This window comes from Dermacentor albipictus, chromosome 3 (genome assembly GCF_038994185.2).
Source record: "Dermacentor albipictus isolate Rhodes 1998 colony chromosome 3, USDA_Dalb.pri_finalv2, whole genome shotgun sequence".
Classification (NCBI taxonomy): Eukaryota; Metazoa; Arthropoda; class Arachnida; order Ixodida; family Ixodidae; genus Dermacentor; species Dermacentor albipictus.
The window spans coordinates 70,240,429-70,254,466 of NC_091823.1; the positions used below are offsets into that span (position 1 = coordinate 70,240,429).

Genomic DNA, 14,038 nt, shown 5'->3' on the forward strand with positions numbered 1-14,038 from the left:
ACTGAATATTGACCATCTTCGAGGTTGCTCTAGGCTGACGAGATGAAGTGCAGCGCGAAGAGCTGCAAGTTCCGCAGCCATCGGACTCGTTGGGTGACATGTCTTGAAACCGATGGTGGTGGCTTTCGCTGGGAAAACCACGGCTCCAGAGGAACACTGGAGAGTTGCCGATCCATCAGTTTAAAAATGTACCTGTCCGGCATACCTCTCGTGCAAAAGGAGCAGAGTTAGTTGTTTAAGAGCAGGTGATGACAGCTCAGATCTTTTCCTGATTCCTGGTACGGTGAAGTGCACTGCGGGTTGAGCCAAATACCATGGAGGAATCGATTGCTTAGTTGCTAGGGTGAAGCCTGATGGAAGGCAGGTGTAATACTCCAAAATCGTAGTACAAAATGATGCCTACGGCCTTTCTGGTGGTAGTGTTGCCATGTGGTAGGAATGGGCATGGGCAACGTGCCTAATTTCACCAACCTATAAACACACATTTCCACCGCAATGTGTGTTTGTATAGGTTGGTCCCGGGCAATCGCAATAGTTGGTGCTGTCGATGTGCATTTTGGCAAACCAAGACAAACCCTGAGAGCCCGGGCTTAGCCTTTGAGCACGAAGATTTGTCTGGGAAGTGTTGCTCAGTACGGGCAAATTTTATCTCAAGAAGCCCAGAAAAAGTGCCCTGTACGATTCCAACATTGCATGCACTGACATTCCCCAAGTCTTTACTTGAAAAGTTGGGAGTTTGCTGTCAGACGTTGTTTCAAGTAGGGCCCGTGTGGGCTCCATGGGAAATCTCTATAAATAGTTGTGCCAAGAAATTTGGGAGTCTTCTCATAAGAAATTATCTGGCCATTTACTGAGATGCCGTAGGATGCCGTTGGTTTGCGAGTGAACGCTATCAGTGCACATTTCTCTGACGAGATTTCAAGACTTCGGTTGCGGAGGTATATAGCTGTTAGCGTAGAAGCTTTTTGAAGTCTTGCACGTATCTGAGGACGTGTCACACCTGAGGTCTATATACATATGTCGTCTGCATACATTGATATCTTGGTCGCTGCTGGCAGATGATCAACGAGACCAATAAGCGTGAGGCTGAATAGGGTAGGACTTAGTACACCACCTTGAAGAACACCTCTGTACATGTAGCGTCGTGCGAAACCGGACAAGATAACCGCTCACACCTTACCGCGCTGCTTTGGCGCTTTATAATTTGTACGGTGTCTTGCGCGCCACACGTACTCCGAGAGTAGCGGTGTCTATGCACGGATTTCGGAAGCCGCAACCTTCAATAGCGTAGCGTACGAAGACAACATTGTGTTGCATCGCAAAACAGAAACACTTGTGAAGATGACATTATTCGCAGTAAAATCCTGTTGTTGTCGCTGTACCTGTAAATCCGTTCAATGCCGAAGGCATCGCGAAATTTTCGAATATTCGAGTCGACCTTCCGGCAAAATTCAAATTTCTCTTACTGGTGCCATATGAAAACAGGGGACTTGCTAACGAGAATAGATGGCTTCCCTGTAAGCGCTTCGAATGCCGTTGAGTGGAATACTTGATTGAATCAAGCTAAGTGTCGTCCAGTCACGATTGCGTTGCTGAGTGGCAGTGATAATTATTTTGCTGATCATTTAATTAACCCAATTGTTCGCCCCATACATTGTTTTTCTGGAGTTCCTGCTCTCGTTGTTCGGCCGTCAGTTTATCGCCTTTGCAGGGCATATGTTGCGACATAATGAATCGAATGACCTCGGCGAAGTCAAATAAACTCAGGTTATGGGTTAGGCTCACTTAAATAGCTGCGAGGTGTGACGGCGGAGTTGGCGAAACGCGGAGACAACGCCCACTTTTATGACGTAGCAATCAGCACACAGCAGAGGGCACCAGCTGGTGCCCCACCAGGGGCAGCCACTTTTTTAATCAGGGCCTAGTGCGCGACGTGCCACGCATTCAGAGCAGCTCTGCCGCAATCTAGAGCTCGCTTCGTATAACTGTCACGAACCCGGACCGCGTGCTGGTGTAGACAGGCAGTTTCCGACGGCGGTGGCCAGCATGTGTTGCAACGGTTATTTCGCCTTTTCTGAGCCGCTTCCGGCCTAAGGCTCTCGTTTCTTTTTTCACTTTTTTTTCCAGGATTTATTTTGCTTTTCAAGTTTACATTTAGTATCATGCATTTCACCAACTATATCTAGATCAGTCTGTGCTGACTCTGCCATCTGTGCACAAGGTTGGTGTAGCGGTATTGTATTCAGATCATTGACCCTTTTGTCTTTTTCTGATTTCATGAACGCAGCACAGGTCAAAATAAAGGGGGTCACGTAACAAGCTGCTGTACAGACTCTCCTGGAATGTGCATAGGAATCTTAAGCACTATTTTTGTTAAACTTAAGGCGCTTTGAAAAATAATGCTGCTGGGCGTTCTTACCTTGTCATGCGACCGATGCCCTTGCCTCTATTTTGTCTCGTGTCTGCCATTTGATTGTTAAACTCGCCTTAGCCATGAACCAAGTAGCTCAGATGAATACTATTCTGACCTATGAACACTTTTTGTTCCTCGCCCTAAAAAACTGGCTTCCTGTTTTCTTTTCTCTAACGGCAGTAACATCGCCAATGTGTTGGTGGGGTGAGGGTAGGGGTAGACTTAGCGGCACACGAAAAATGAAGTCTAGGGTCAACAGATAGATATAAATTTCTCAGCGATGAGGGGCGAGCAACTGGCCGGGACAGATCTCGAGAAAGATGGAAAATTTGGGGCAGTGGCAGCTACGAGACCAGCGCTCGAAATTCAATTCCGTTTGCATTCATATGCTTTTGACAAGGGCATTATGCTGCGACTGCTGCGCCCAGAGTTTCTGAGAGTGAGAAATGGACGCAAAGGGGAAAGGGCAACGCGAAGATGCAGAAATAAAAAAAGAAGGTGAAAGCCGTAGTAATGCGAGCTATAAAGAGAAAAGAAACTTTAAATAGTATGAGCGAAAGACAAGACGAAAAGGAAAACAGATGCCAGAAATCCCGAATACATTCGGTGGTGGGGAGGAATTTGAGTCCGTTTTCGACATGGAAGGTTCTTCTGCATGTATTTACGAGAACAAGGCTCCAGCTTCGGTCGATGGCGCCGCTTGATTTACGCGTTTATGGTGACATGCGCTTCTCTGTGTTCCATCAGGGCACGGAGGATCGACCGTGGTAGACGCCATCATGGTACCGAGGATCTACGGTGCTTCAGCAGTCGCCTTGTTTATGGTCCCTGACATAAAGCAACCGCCACTGCGCACTTACGTGTGAAAACCGACCTGTAAGCGACCAAATCACGATTCCAAGGAGTCCCGGAAACAAACTGCTGCAATGCCACCGTTTGTATTCCCATGTTTTGGTCTGCTTGGAATGCCAAGAATTTCGAACTACTAGCTTGCACGGTTGAAGAATGGGTAAGGCTGCAGGGGATTCGTACCAGCATGAGCTTGCGGCCTGCGTCTGGGGACGTTCGTTCAAGGCCGGTCATAGGATGGGTAACTTATTCTTTTATTGAAGATGTCCCAAATGAACCCGAACAGGAACCTCCCTCCCCACAAACTCATAGCAAAGTTCGAAAGGACCTGCTGAAAGTCCTAAATGTTTCGTTATAAATGGCGCACAAACTCGAGCTAGAGGCGCCATACCATATATACGAGAGGAGAGGAGGTATGTCGTCATGGCGAAAGACCTGCTCATAACCGGCTGCAGCGCTGGAATGCAGGTTTGGCGTGAAAGCTACAATAATGGCCGACAACCGACGATGACGCAAAACGCTGTAGCAGTGAGCGATGCTGGGCTAGCTGATGCTGCATGATTTTGAACCGGGAAACACCGCGGGAAGAGGAGGACTGAGAAAAGCTCAACATCACAAGCGCTTTCTAACAACATTGTTATTCAGCGCTTGTGTTGCCGACTTTCTATCGGACCTCGTCTTGCCATGGTGTTTCCCAGTTCAAAAGATGAAAGTGACTCTGGGAAAAGAATCCTTCGCAATGATGATGATAATAATAATAATAATAATAATAATAATAATAATAATAATAATAATAATAATAATAATAATAATAATAACAAGACATAGTAAATAAGTGGATACGTAGCGTAAAATATTAGCACTACGATCGACCGACCGACCTCTCGGTCGGTCTGTCTGTCGAAGGACAACATACACCTCTGCTTTTGCGTTTTTTATGCCATGAATAAAGAAACAAAAACTATATTTTTTGACACGGACATAGCATTACTCACTGCAGAAGCTTGAAAAGCCTGTTCTTAGCCGTAGCTGGGAATGTAGAGAGGCATTCGACATTGCTAGCATCTCTGGTCATTGTCAACTGCTTCCCAAAGTTTAATCGGTTTTGGATCAAGAGGTCAAACATAGCCCGTGATCAGAGGACAAACGCAGAAATAACAAAGAATCGCACACACAGTCCACTGAACTCTGAGCTATTGACAGGTGCTTGCTCCTCCAGTTACGTGATACGTTGTTCTGCTCTTGAATTTGCGTGCTCTTTATATTCTCGAAATTTTAAATTATTCAACTTGCAGGCTCTGAAAGCTCTGCACTGAACGCAACTATAATTTCCGCGAAAAAAAATCGACGTGTAATTAAGCTAATTTTCGAAACGCTCTCATGAAATGAATACACCTGTGCTACAACTGCGGTGTACTGTGCAGGTTGCCGAGGCTGGGGTTCTCATCTCGCTTGAAACTCACGTTCACCTCCGAAACTTTATAACGAGTCGCGGCACGGAGAAAGGATCTCTTGTACCAAACACTCTTGTGAAAAGGCGCTTCCTTTCCAAGGCGAAACGCTTAAATGAGAGGTCAGTTCCGGCACTCAGTCACGGAGAAAGCCTGGAACGGCCTTAGAGAAGTTTCAAGGTTTCAACAGTGCCTCGCGCGCACGACACTCGAGGCGACGGTTCTACATTCAACAGTGGCTATACGGTTGTCGTGTGAAGTGCGTTTGCCGCAGAGGACGCTTGCGCGAAGGAAAATAATGCACAGAAATAACGAGAGAAATCATTTCGTTACTTTATACACTCCAGTGCGCTTGTTAGAGCGAAGTACACTTCCGTACAATAAAAGAGTGCAATCGTGGGATTTAGGAGGTAAAAGTTTTGACACTTCCTAAATGTTCAAAAACAGCAATTCTAGTAGCAATTGAGGAACTTTACATATAAATATTTTTTTTTATTCTCTACAGGTATTTTCCAAGTGAATATGCAAGAAAACAAAACTTGCTCTGTAATAACAAATTAACACGTAGACGCTGTGGGCTCAACGACCTTGTGAGAGTCTGCCATTCTCAATTGTGAGTTCACGAATGTTTTGTTGAACAAATAAAGAACAAAGGCATACCTGAAGATAAACTGAGTACGTTTCTCGTGAGGCTAAGGGCGTCAAGCACACGCCAGTAACTTCATCTCGCGGCGAAGCATCCACATAGGCCTGGCTTCATATGTAGGTTTATATTTTACGAGCGCAGGTATACTGAATGTATCAGCGATGAGACTAACGTATTCTTAAGGCGATCAGATTTAGATAACCGACCACATTTTGATTTGCCTAATTATTTAGGTGTGGCCGCCTATTTTGATAACATATTACGCGCTTTGCGCCTATGTACTGGACGAAGAGCCTCACAGCGCACGCACTCTTTCTCTGTAGCTGTAATTGATTAAACAATAACGCCTACGACTTCAGCCACACTCGCCCAGTGCTACGATACTGTTTTCGCAATTGGCCATTTTTGAAATAATAGGCCGTTTTTTCACTGGTGATGCTCAAGTTTGCGCAGGACAGTTTACCAAGCTTCACAGTCGTTTCTTACTTTCAATGGCTATGTTTGTTGGTGCGTTTTATTCGTTCCACAATGTACAAAGTAAAACTACTAGCATCAACTAAGTGCTAATATTCCAAGGTGACACTTTGTCTTCCTTCATTTAAACATGAAAGAGGCCGCCATTATTGTTCGGCAAATGTGTACTGTGGTGAAGTGTGCTAGCGAATTAAGAAAAGGGTCTTACCCAGAATGAGACCAACGATGTAATGCACTCAATAACACTGATTTAATATCATCTGCAGGTGTTATAGCTCAGCATGACAAAAAGTACTTCTTCTTGTTTGCAGCGTATGCGTGTTTTTCTTTCTTTTTTTGCTTCAGCAAAAGAAAGAGATTGCGAACAGTCTGCCAATAATTTCCCATGCCCTGCATGCATGGTTCACAACCAAACACCGCTAGGCTGGACGGTGTTAGGGCCTACAGCGAATGTTTGGTAAAGGCCATTTTAGAACGACACCGAAAATAACTTCAAGATGCGTTTCCGTAAACTTACGCAACAAGCCGATGAAAGAAATTTTTTCTTGGGATTCACACCCATGTTGAAAAGCTATTCTTGGCCTATACCACGTTTGCCTGGAGGCATCAGTATATGAGACAAACCAAGAAAGGCGCCGTTGAGAAGGCTTGCAGCGAAGTCCTCAGCTTGTGCGTTGACGCACCTTTTACTTCGGTGTAGCGAGAAGGTATCTCCTAACTATGGTGGGACGTGCTGATAACGCATTGCTCCACCACGATGCTCATGGGGAAGCAAAAAAGTCGCCGTTTTGCCAGAAAGGCGAAGCATTGATGGTCATAACAAATTATTGGACAGCCTTACGAAGTAAGGTCAGTGGTTTAATCAGCCGTACAAACTGTTGTAAACATTCGCTTGGTAAGTTAACAAGCACGGTATCACACACGCACAGGTGCACATGAACACATCACACTCGAAGACTTTGGACAGCTCGCTGTCAGAACTCTAGCGTAATGGAGCGGCAGCAGCGGCGACTGAATTGCCTTTCGAAGGTGCCTCTCGCTTCAACGCGAACATTATAGGCATGAGATAACACAGCGAATACGAAGGCATCAACTATCTCGGTTTGCCTACCGTTGTACCCATCTCAGATTACCCACAGGATAAGGCGCACGCAGCCGCACTCAGCTGCGCCACGTACACCCTTGCAATTTTTTAACAATAGCACGCGAGCGTCGACCGTAAGGCCTGTCAGCGGCCTTGTAGTGGCGACTGACGGCGGGATTGGCAACTTTATGTGCGGTCGTGCAAGGTGAATTCTAGTTGGAATGTGTACTGTTACTCTATTCGCTTCAGGAGTGCCCCTCACCGCTGCACGACCAGTGACACGTCGTACGGACGAGGCTCGCGTGCTATTGTTAAAAAAAATTGCAAGGGTGTACATCCGCGGCCGGAGGGAAATAAAAGCGCGTTAACCTGTCTCCCCCCATCGTAGCGCTCGCACATGTCTCCTCTCCACCAACAAGCGCGTGCGAGAAGAGATGCAATCCTGGCCGCCCTCCTCCCTTTGCCGCCCGAGATCAAGCCACCATCCTTCCTGGCTCACCTTTACACGCTTTGCCTCGCACCTACAGCAAAGGGCGCGCGGCCGCGATCATGTCGCACTTAGACTTATTACGGAATCTCACGGCGACACCGACGACATGATTGAGCAGGGAGTGTCCAAATAGTTGCTCTCAAAATAAAAGGCCAACTGCCATGATCGAAGAAATATACATGCTGTTTTCTCCAATCAGCTTAAATAGTAGGAAAATATCTGGGAAGATCCTGGTATACTTGCGGTCCTTGGCACTAGTAATTGTCTTTGATGTGCAGAGAGGTTGACGAAGCATGAGGGATATATTTTGTTACATTATCTTACTTCGCCTTTGAACAAGCTGTGATTCAAGGCAATCCAGCTCATTTTAAAGTATTAAGCTATTCAAACGAAGCCGGTGTCGTATTCTTAAAGCATTCACATGACGTTCCGTTTTCTTTCTCAACACATGCCTTCGCATGGCATTGTCTTTTACACGTCCTTTTTTATATTGTTACTCGTACCATATGAGTACCACTGCAAAAGAAAAACAGAACTGCAGTATGGGTACGTGAGTTCACCAATAGAAAAAAATCACCGCCCAAGCACTCCGTACAGATGGTTAACCAGCGAAGCTAAAACGTGCGGCCTCGGTGTTTATCACTCAGAATTAATCCCAATGATTCACTAAACGATTGCTTGGTAGGCTGCCGGATCCTTGGTACGCAGTTGCTGCTTGTGCTCAGCTGCACGAGCCTGTTCTTGCACCCGGGCTGCAGCGCCGGCACGGCGTAGACGAGCTCGTTCCCGGTTCAGCTCGCGGCCTGATCGAGAGCTGCCTGCTTCTGAGGAGCATGTATGACACGTGGCCTAGCCATTTCGGAGCCTGAGAGAAACTGCTGCGCGCTCGCTCGGCAACGACGGAGAGCAACGACGTCACTACTGGCGCATTGACTCCAACACCACCTAAATAGCACAAGACCTATTCACTGCGATTCATGGCGCCAAGTTACCTAGCCCGAGTGTCATAGAATATAATGGGGACGCTACCGAGTAAGCAACAGTGATTTTGACGTCACCGCTTTTATCACGCCAGCCTTGTCAATGGAAATTTCGGCCCAAGTAGCGTGATGTCATGGATAGGAGTAAATAGGCCTTGGGCTATCAAGGGGTGTTGGCTAATCGCGTGCCTCTCTTCCTTTTTTTTTTTCGCTCATGCGCATGGGCTTCCGCCGCAGGAGTTTTCGGCGTACAGGTGACCGACAGACGGATGGGCCAACAGATAAGTCAGCTAGCCATACGCAGCCTCGCTGCAATGAACATATAAAATATAACTCAATATCAAGATACTCGCTGTTTAATGTTAAGGACATCTCGATTGATTGATAATCCGAATTGCAGACTAAACAAAAACAAGGGGCTCCGTCGTACTCTGGCGAAACGTGAACGAATATACTGAGACGGACTGAACGCCTGATGTGGCGAGCTAAACAAGGGGCGCCCAGCCAATCATTGCTGCTGCCCAAATAAGTTCAATGAAGTTGAAGTAAACCCAGACGTTTTTGGTATCTCAGCTTGTAGCCGTCGACTTCGTCTCTGTATCCTGTGCATGAGTCCACCGCTTGGCGCCGCTGTTGGTGAGTACCACCGGCAGAACTACTGGGGGCATGAAGTCGTAACGGTTGAGCGAGGAGAAGAGGAAGTGACGTTGGCGAATTGTTACTTGCAAAGCACTTGCTTAATAAAGTGCTTCTTTCTTGCTCCGTACTTTCTAAACTTCACCAGGCTCCTCCTCTACTCATCTTTTCCATCCATCCATGTCCCATTTCGGGAAAGCTCGCAGCGAGTTGAGAGTGAGCCAATACGGCGTTATATAAGTCATGGTTGTGGTAGTGTTTTGGACACATCGCTAATCTTGACTCGTCTGCGATATCGATTTTGCGAGCACGCGCTTTCCCTACCGCCTCTTCGTTAGCCTAATTATTTTTCCTGTATCTCTAATGACCGCTAAATGCATGCCTCTACCGCACCTCCGTGCGTCGCTAGACGCATGCGGCAGAGTGCATATAGGAGGGCGGTCTGGAGGCCATTCCCTGCGCAGGTGGCCACGATCAACGAAACATGTCTGGTTTGGTCTGCTCCGCAGTTGAACCATATGCATAACCTGCAACTTTAATGTCGTTGTTCCCGCTTGCGTCAGTGTGCGCGGATATTACGAATTGCACGTAATTAGCTCGCTCCGAAGCCCAAGTGGCATCATCTCTATTTCTCTAAGCGCGGCTGTTATGGACAATGTGACGGATGGACCTGCTAGAACTGTGCCGCAAGCTAGGACTAATGGCGCACCTGGCTTAATCCTGACGCTCTGATGCAGGGTTCTGAATTTTAGTGAAATCAGAACGTGGAGGGGAAAGGCGATGTTACGGTCTGCGCAAGCGTAATTAGCACTATCGACAAAAAACAAGAAAGAAAGAAAGAAAAAACGTAAAACGTAAAAGTACACTCCAACCTAGCTACCTTGATAAGGACACATTATATGAAAAAGCAGCCACTCAGCCGCAAAAAGGCCCATGTGAATGAAAAGCTTCGTGAACACGGTCCCGCAGGCCCGAATTCCGAACCTTTCATCGGTTCTTATTTGCTTATTTCTTTACTATGATTTTTGTACATTCATTAGACAATCAAACGCTGTATGAATCGAGCTACAAAAGATGCTATGTGCCACATCATGATCAAATAAATCAAACCCAAATCCCGGCAGACAATGTCGGCACAAATTCGCATATAAGGGACGTTAAAAAGACGACAAGGACACGCTCACTGAACCATTCCGAATATTTGCGAACGAGAAAAGAGACTGCAACATTCTCTGCTCACTCGGAACGAGCAAACTTCAAACGATTTACTTACCCGCAGCCCCGCATGCACCTCCTGTGATTGCGCACCGTTCCGAGCGGGGCGACACCCGGTTTGTGCGCTCGCTGCCGTTGTCTTTTCATCGCTGTCAGGTTCTTTTGATGTCGCGTCGCCCATCGTTCAGCAAGGAGATACAACGCAGCACGAACATGCACTCTCCTTCGCCCTCTTCGTCCTGAGTACATACCCAGAGACGGTGGTTGTGGCACGGCCAATTTTCCCAATTAAAACGAAGCCTGCACGCGTTGCGGTTAAAAGGGGACAAGACAGGATAAAGAGCAAAGGCGCGGCCAGGTACGGCTGCACGTCGGAAGAAGGGGCGTGATAAGAAACGCATTGACAAGGTGGACGCCTGGCATTGCTTCGGCTTGCCCTATTGCTGGCGTGTGCAAAAGAGCGCGTACCTCCAATCTTTATGATATCGGCTTTCAGTGACTTGCATTTTATATCGCCTCTACGCCGATCAAAGCACTGTCGCGGCAGTCTCGGCATTGCACTGCCTCGAGTGTTTCGTGTTTCCTGCTGAGCTTCGCCGTCTTCGCTTCAACAGACATCGCTAATGTTGAACGGTCTGTAACACAGTCGTTCCAGGGCATCAGTCGCGTGCAGACGATAACTTAAGGAGATGTGAGAAGACGAAATAGAAGTAAAAGACTACTATCAAAAGCGTTAATTTTCATTGGCGAGTTTCCATTGCCGTTTCCACCAAATCGGGATAGAACCGCTTTGAACGTTTGGTTACAGCGTGTTACTTTACCGCTCCTGCTGCAAAATGACCTAAAAGGGGGTGACAGTGACGCCACTTGGAACACAGTGGCAGAATGAAGTTCGAGAAAGGCAGCGCAGTTTGTACAATGGGCAATGCGTTGCACGTGGCTTGTTATGGGGTTGACCTTAGCGTTGACCTTGCTACTATATATATATATATATATGTGTGTGTGTGTGTGTGTGTGTGTGTGTGTGTGTGTGTGTGTGTGTGTGTGTGAGTGAGTGCATGTACATATATATAAAACTCCAGATATGTCATTATCATAATAATAATAATAATAATAATAATAATAATAATAATAATAATAATAATAATAATAATAATAATAATAATAATAATAATAATAATAATAATAATAATTATAATTATTATTATTATTATTATTATTATTATTATTATTATTATTATTATTATTATTATTATTATTATTGTACGATTACCTTTCACTTGGCTCAGGTAGCACTTTTGGAAACACGGGATTCTTGTGAAAGGACAACGAATGAAGGATTATTTTCACCATGTCCTAGCAAATGTTCCGGCCAGTAATCGAGGCAGGAAGTTATGAAAACACAGTGTTATGGGCTTGACATACACAATTTAATGCTGTTGGCAAGTGAACTAGCATCGTGGTTATATAATTTTCATTTTATATTTTGTTTAGTCTTCTCATAGGTTTTCATCAGCTGTGCTGCTAAACTTCGATAACAAAGCATTGGCCTCACGAGGTATGCTGCAGCAATTTGTGTCCGCTGGACGGTGTATAGTGAAGCGTTACTAAACCAGTCAAATGAGACTCGCAACATTCATATGAGTATCCGCTCTAAGTATGACCTAAGTTGTTTCTCTACATGCTACTGCTGAATGTCTGAGGCTGTCTAGAGAGAGCTGAGAAGATATCACAATTTCCCGTGCTCGGCTACATAGGCGCAAGCTCATTCGCAGCACTGACAGTCTAGAACAAGTGGGCTTGGGAAGATATATGAAAGCAATTCCAAAAGCGGAGTAAAAGAAGAATAAGGGTACCCTCGCTTGTATACATCTGTTGCAGGGGCGGCAATTCGCAAGATGTATTCTTCAATGCTTGTGATTGCTAGAGAGTTGATATATTTGTTTGAGGCAGTAGAATGTTGCTTATCCTCTTGATTTTCATCATTTAGATGGCAAATAAATTGCCTTTAAGTCAGTTTTCGGGATACATTATCAGTCGAAGAAAACCGACAGGCTGATAGGCAGGAGACCAAAAAGTATAAATGGCGATAGAAAAAAAAATGCGCGTACGACGTCCCATAGGGAAAACAAATGCTTGGCTGCAAAGGTCAAGGCCTTCCTTTGAACGAGAAGAATTGTCTGTTGGCTCCGTGAGGCCTTCTTTTGTCTCAGGCCAGAAGCAAGGCGCCAGTGGTAGCTCCTACAGTGGACTGAAAGCGAAGCAAGAAAAACGGTGAGGAATCGTCCGACTGAAAGCGACCGAGATGGAAATGCAGCTTTGCCCACGCGGCCATGCGGATATTCCGCGACGGTCCGACAGCGCGATCAAAGGGCCGTCCATCACGACTCGGCCATCCGTGCCTTTCTTTTTTTTTTTTTTTTGAAATGGGCACGCTCATACATCTCCGGCGCGCCACCCCGCATGGGTACTGCGGCGTGCTACACGCTCGAAAACCTCCGATGATAAAGCATGACACAAAAATTGGCATGATGAACCGAAAGAAAATGAAATATACTAGGTCCCCAGCTGAATTATACGCATTATATAAAGTAATTACGATGCTCGAGCTTGCTTTGATGAAATCTTTTAATGAAAGCTTCTCGGACACGCCAGTGTGTTTTGCACTCTTATGAATTCAGCGCGATTGTAGTTTGCTATGTTGCGACCTTCGCGTAGTAAGAAAAAAGGCATTGATCTGCTGTGCACTGTAGCGCACCGGCTGTGTTATAATTAAAATCTTCGGATGTGCGTTTATCCAGATAGCTCGGTCCTTTCTTCCCCATAACTTTGCCAACCCTACTGAGCTCCGATAATGGCTAAAATTACTAACGGAGCTATAAATTAACGACAATCTAATTTACTAATGAGCGAGTCAGTCACCGCACCTTATTGGAAAACTTGCAGCACTTTCTGAATGTACTCTATAGGTGTTTTCAGGTTTATGAGGGCAAGAAATGCAACGTGGATTATTTTGTGTGGTAAGTTCTGGATTGAAAACATTTCCTGACAGGCCCACACCAGTTGACGGCAACAGCGCAGTACGCCACCGCACTACGTCTGAATCAATCGGACACCGTTTGGCAGTCGGAGCTACGTAGCCACAGTCACGACACGACGATTCACGGTGCTGGGAGTTTTTTTTCAGCAGGAGACCTCAGGTGAACGTGAAAACAACTTCCCGTCGATTATTATATCAATTTCAATATGATGCTCTGCAAGGTCACATAATATTCGTGTCAAACGTGCAAGAAATGTCGAAGCCAAGAAAACGGCGCAGTTTTATTCTCCGATAACGTTTCCGCTTTGGTGCCCCCGAGCACAACTAGTTCTACAACTTCTCATTCCCTTAGCGTGAAATTGGTTGGACTTTTGTATTCTCATGCTTCTGTGGAGGCGTCCTATCAGAACCAAAATTTCTATGCAAGTGCTCCAAAGGAAACTCCGCGCAGCAGGCTTTGTTCGCGCTACTAAGGTTCCTGTGGCCTACGAGACTTCGTGATGGACTTTAAGAACGACATGGTTACTTTCTCTTTGCTCGTCCCTGTTTCTCTCTGTCTCTCTCTGCTTTCAGTCTTTTTCTCGTTTTATTCGAAGCATATTAACGTAGGTTTCGGGCCTTCGCGCGACGCCCGGCGGTGGCCACCATTGACCCTGAAGTGGGGTCACGTGACATGACGTCACGTGATGACGTCACACAGGCTGCAGATGGGGCCTCATATCGTGCCGTCCGTCGCCTCCCGGCGGTGGCCACCATTGAC

The 14,038-nt window shown here is 46.1% G+C and overlaps 1 protein-coding gene across 1 annotated transcript in view; it reads right to left on the minus strand.

Annotated features, from left to right (window-relative positions):
* Nucleotides 1–10,797, minus strand: part of LOC139057709 (uncharacterized) — a 531,286-nt gene extending 520,489 nt beyond the window's left edge. The window contains exon 1 of the mRNA XM_070536455.1: nt 10,297–10,797. The gene's annotated coding sequence lies outside the window, so the exon portion shown is untranslated. The remainder of the gene's footprint in view (nt 1–10,296) is intronic.
* Nucleotides 10,798–14,038: the final 3,241 nt, after the last annotated feature.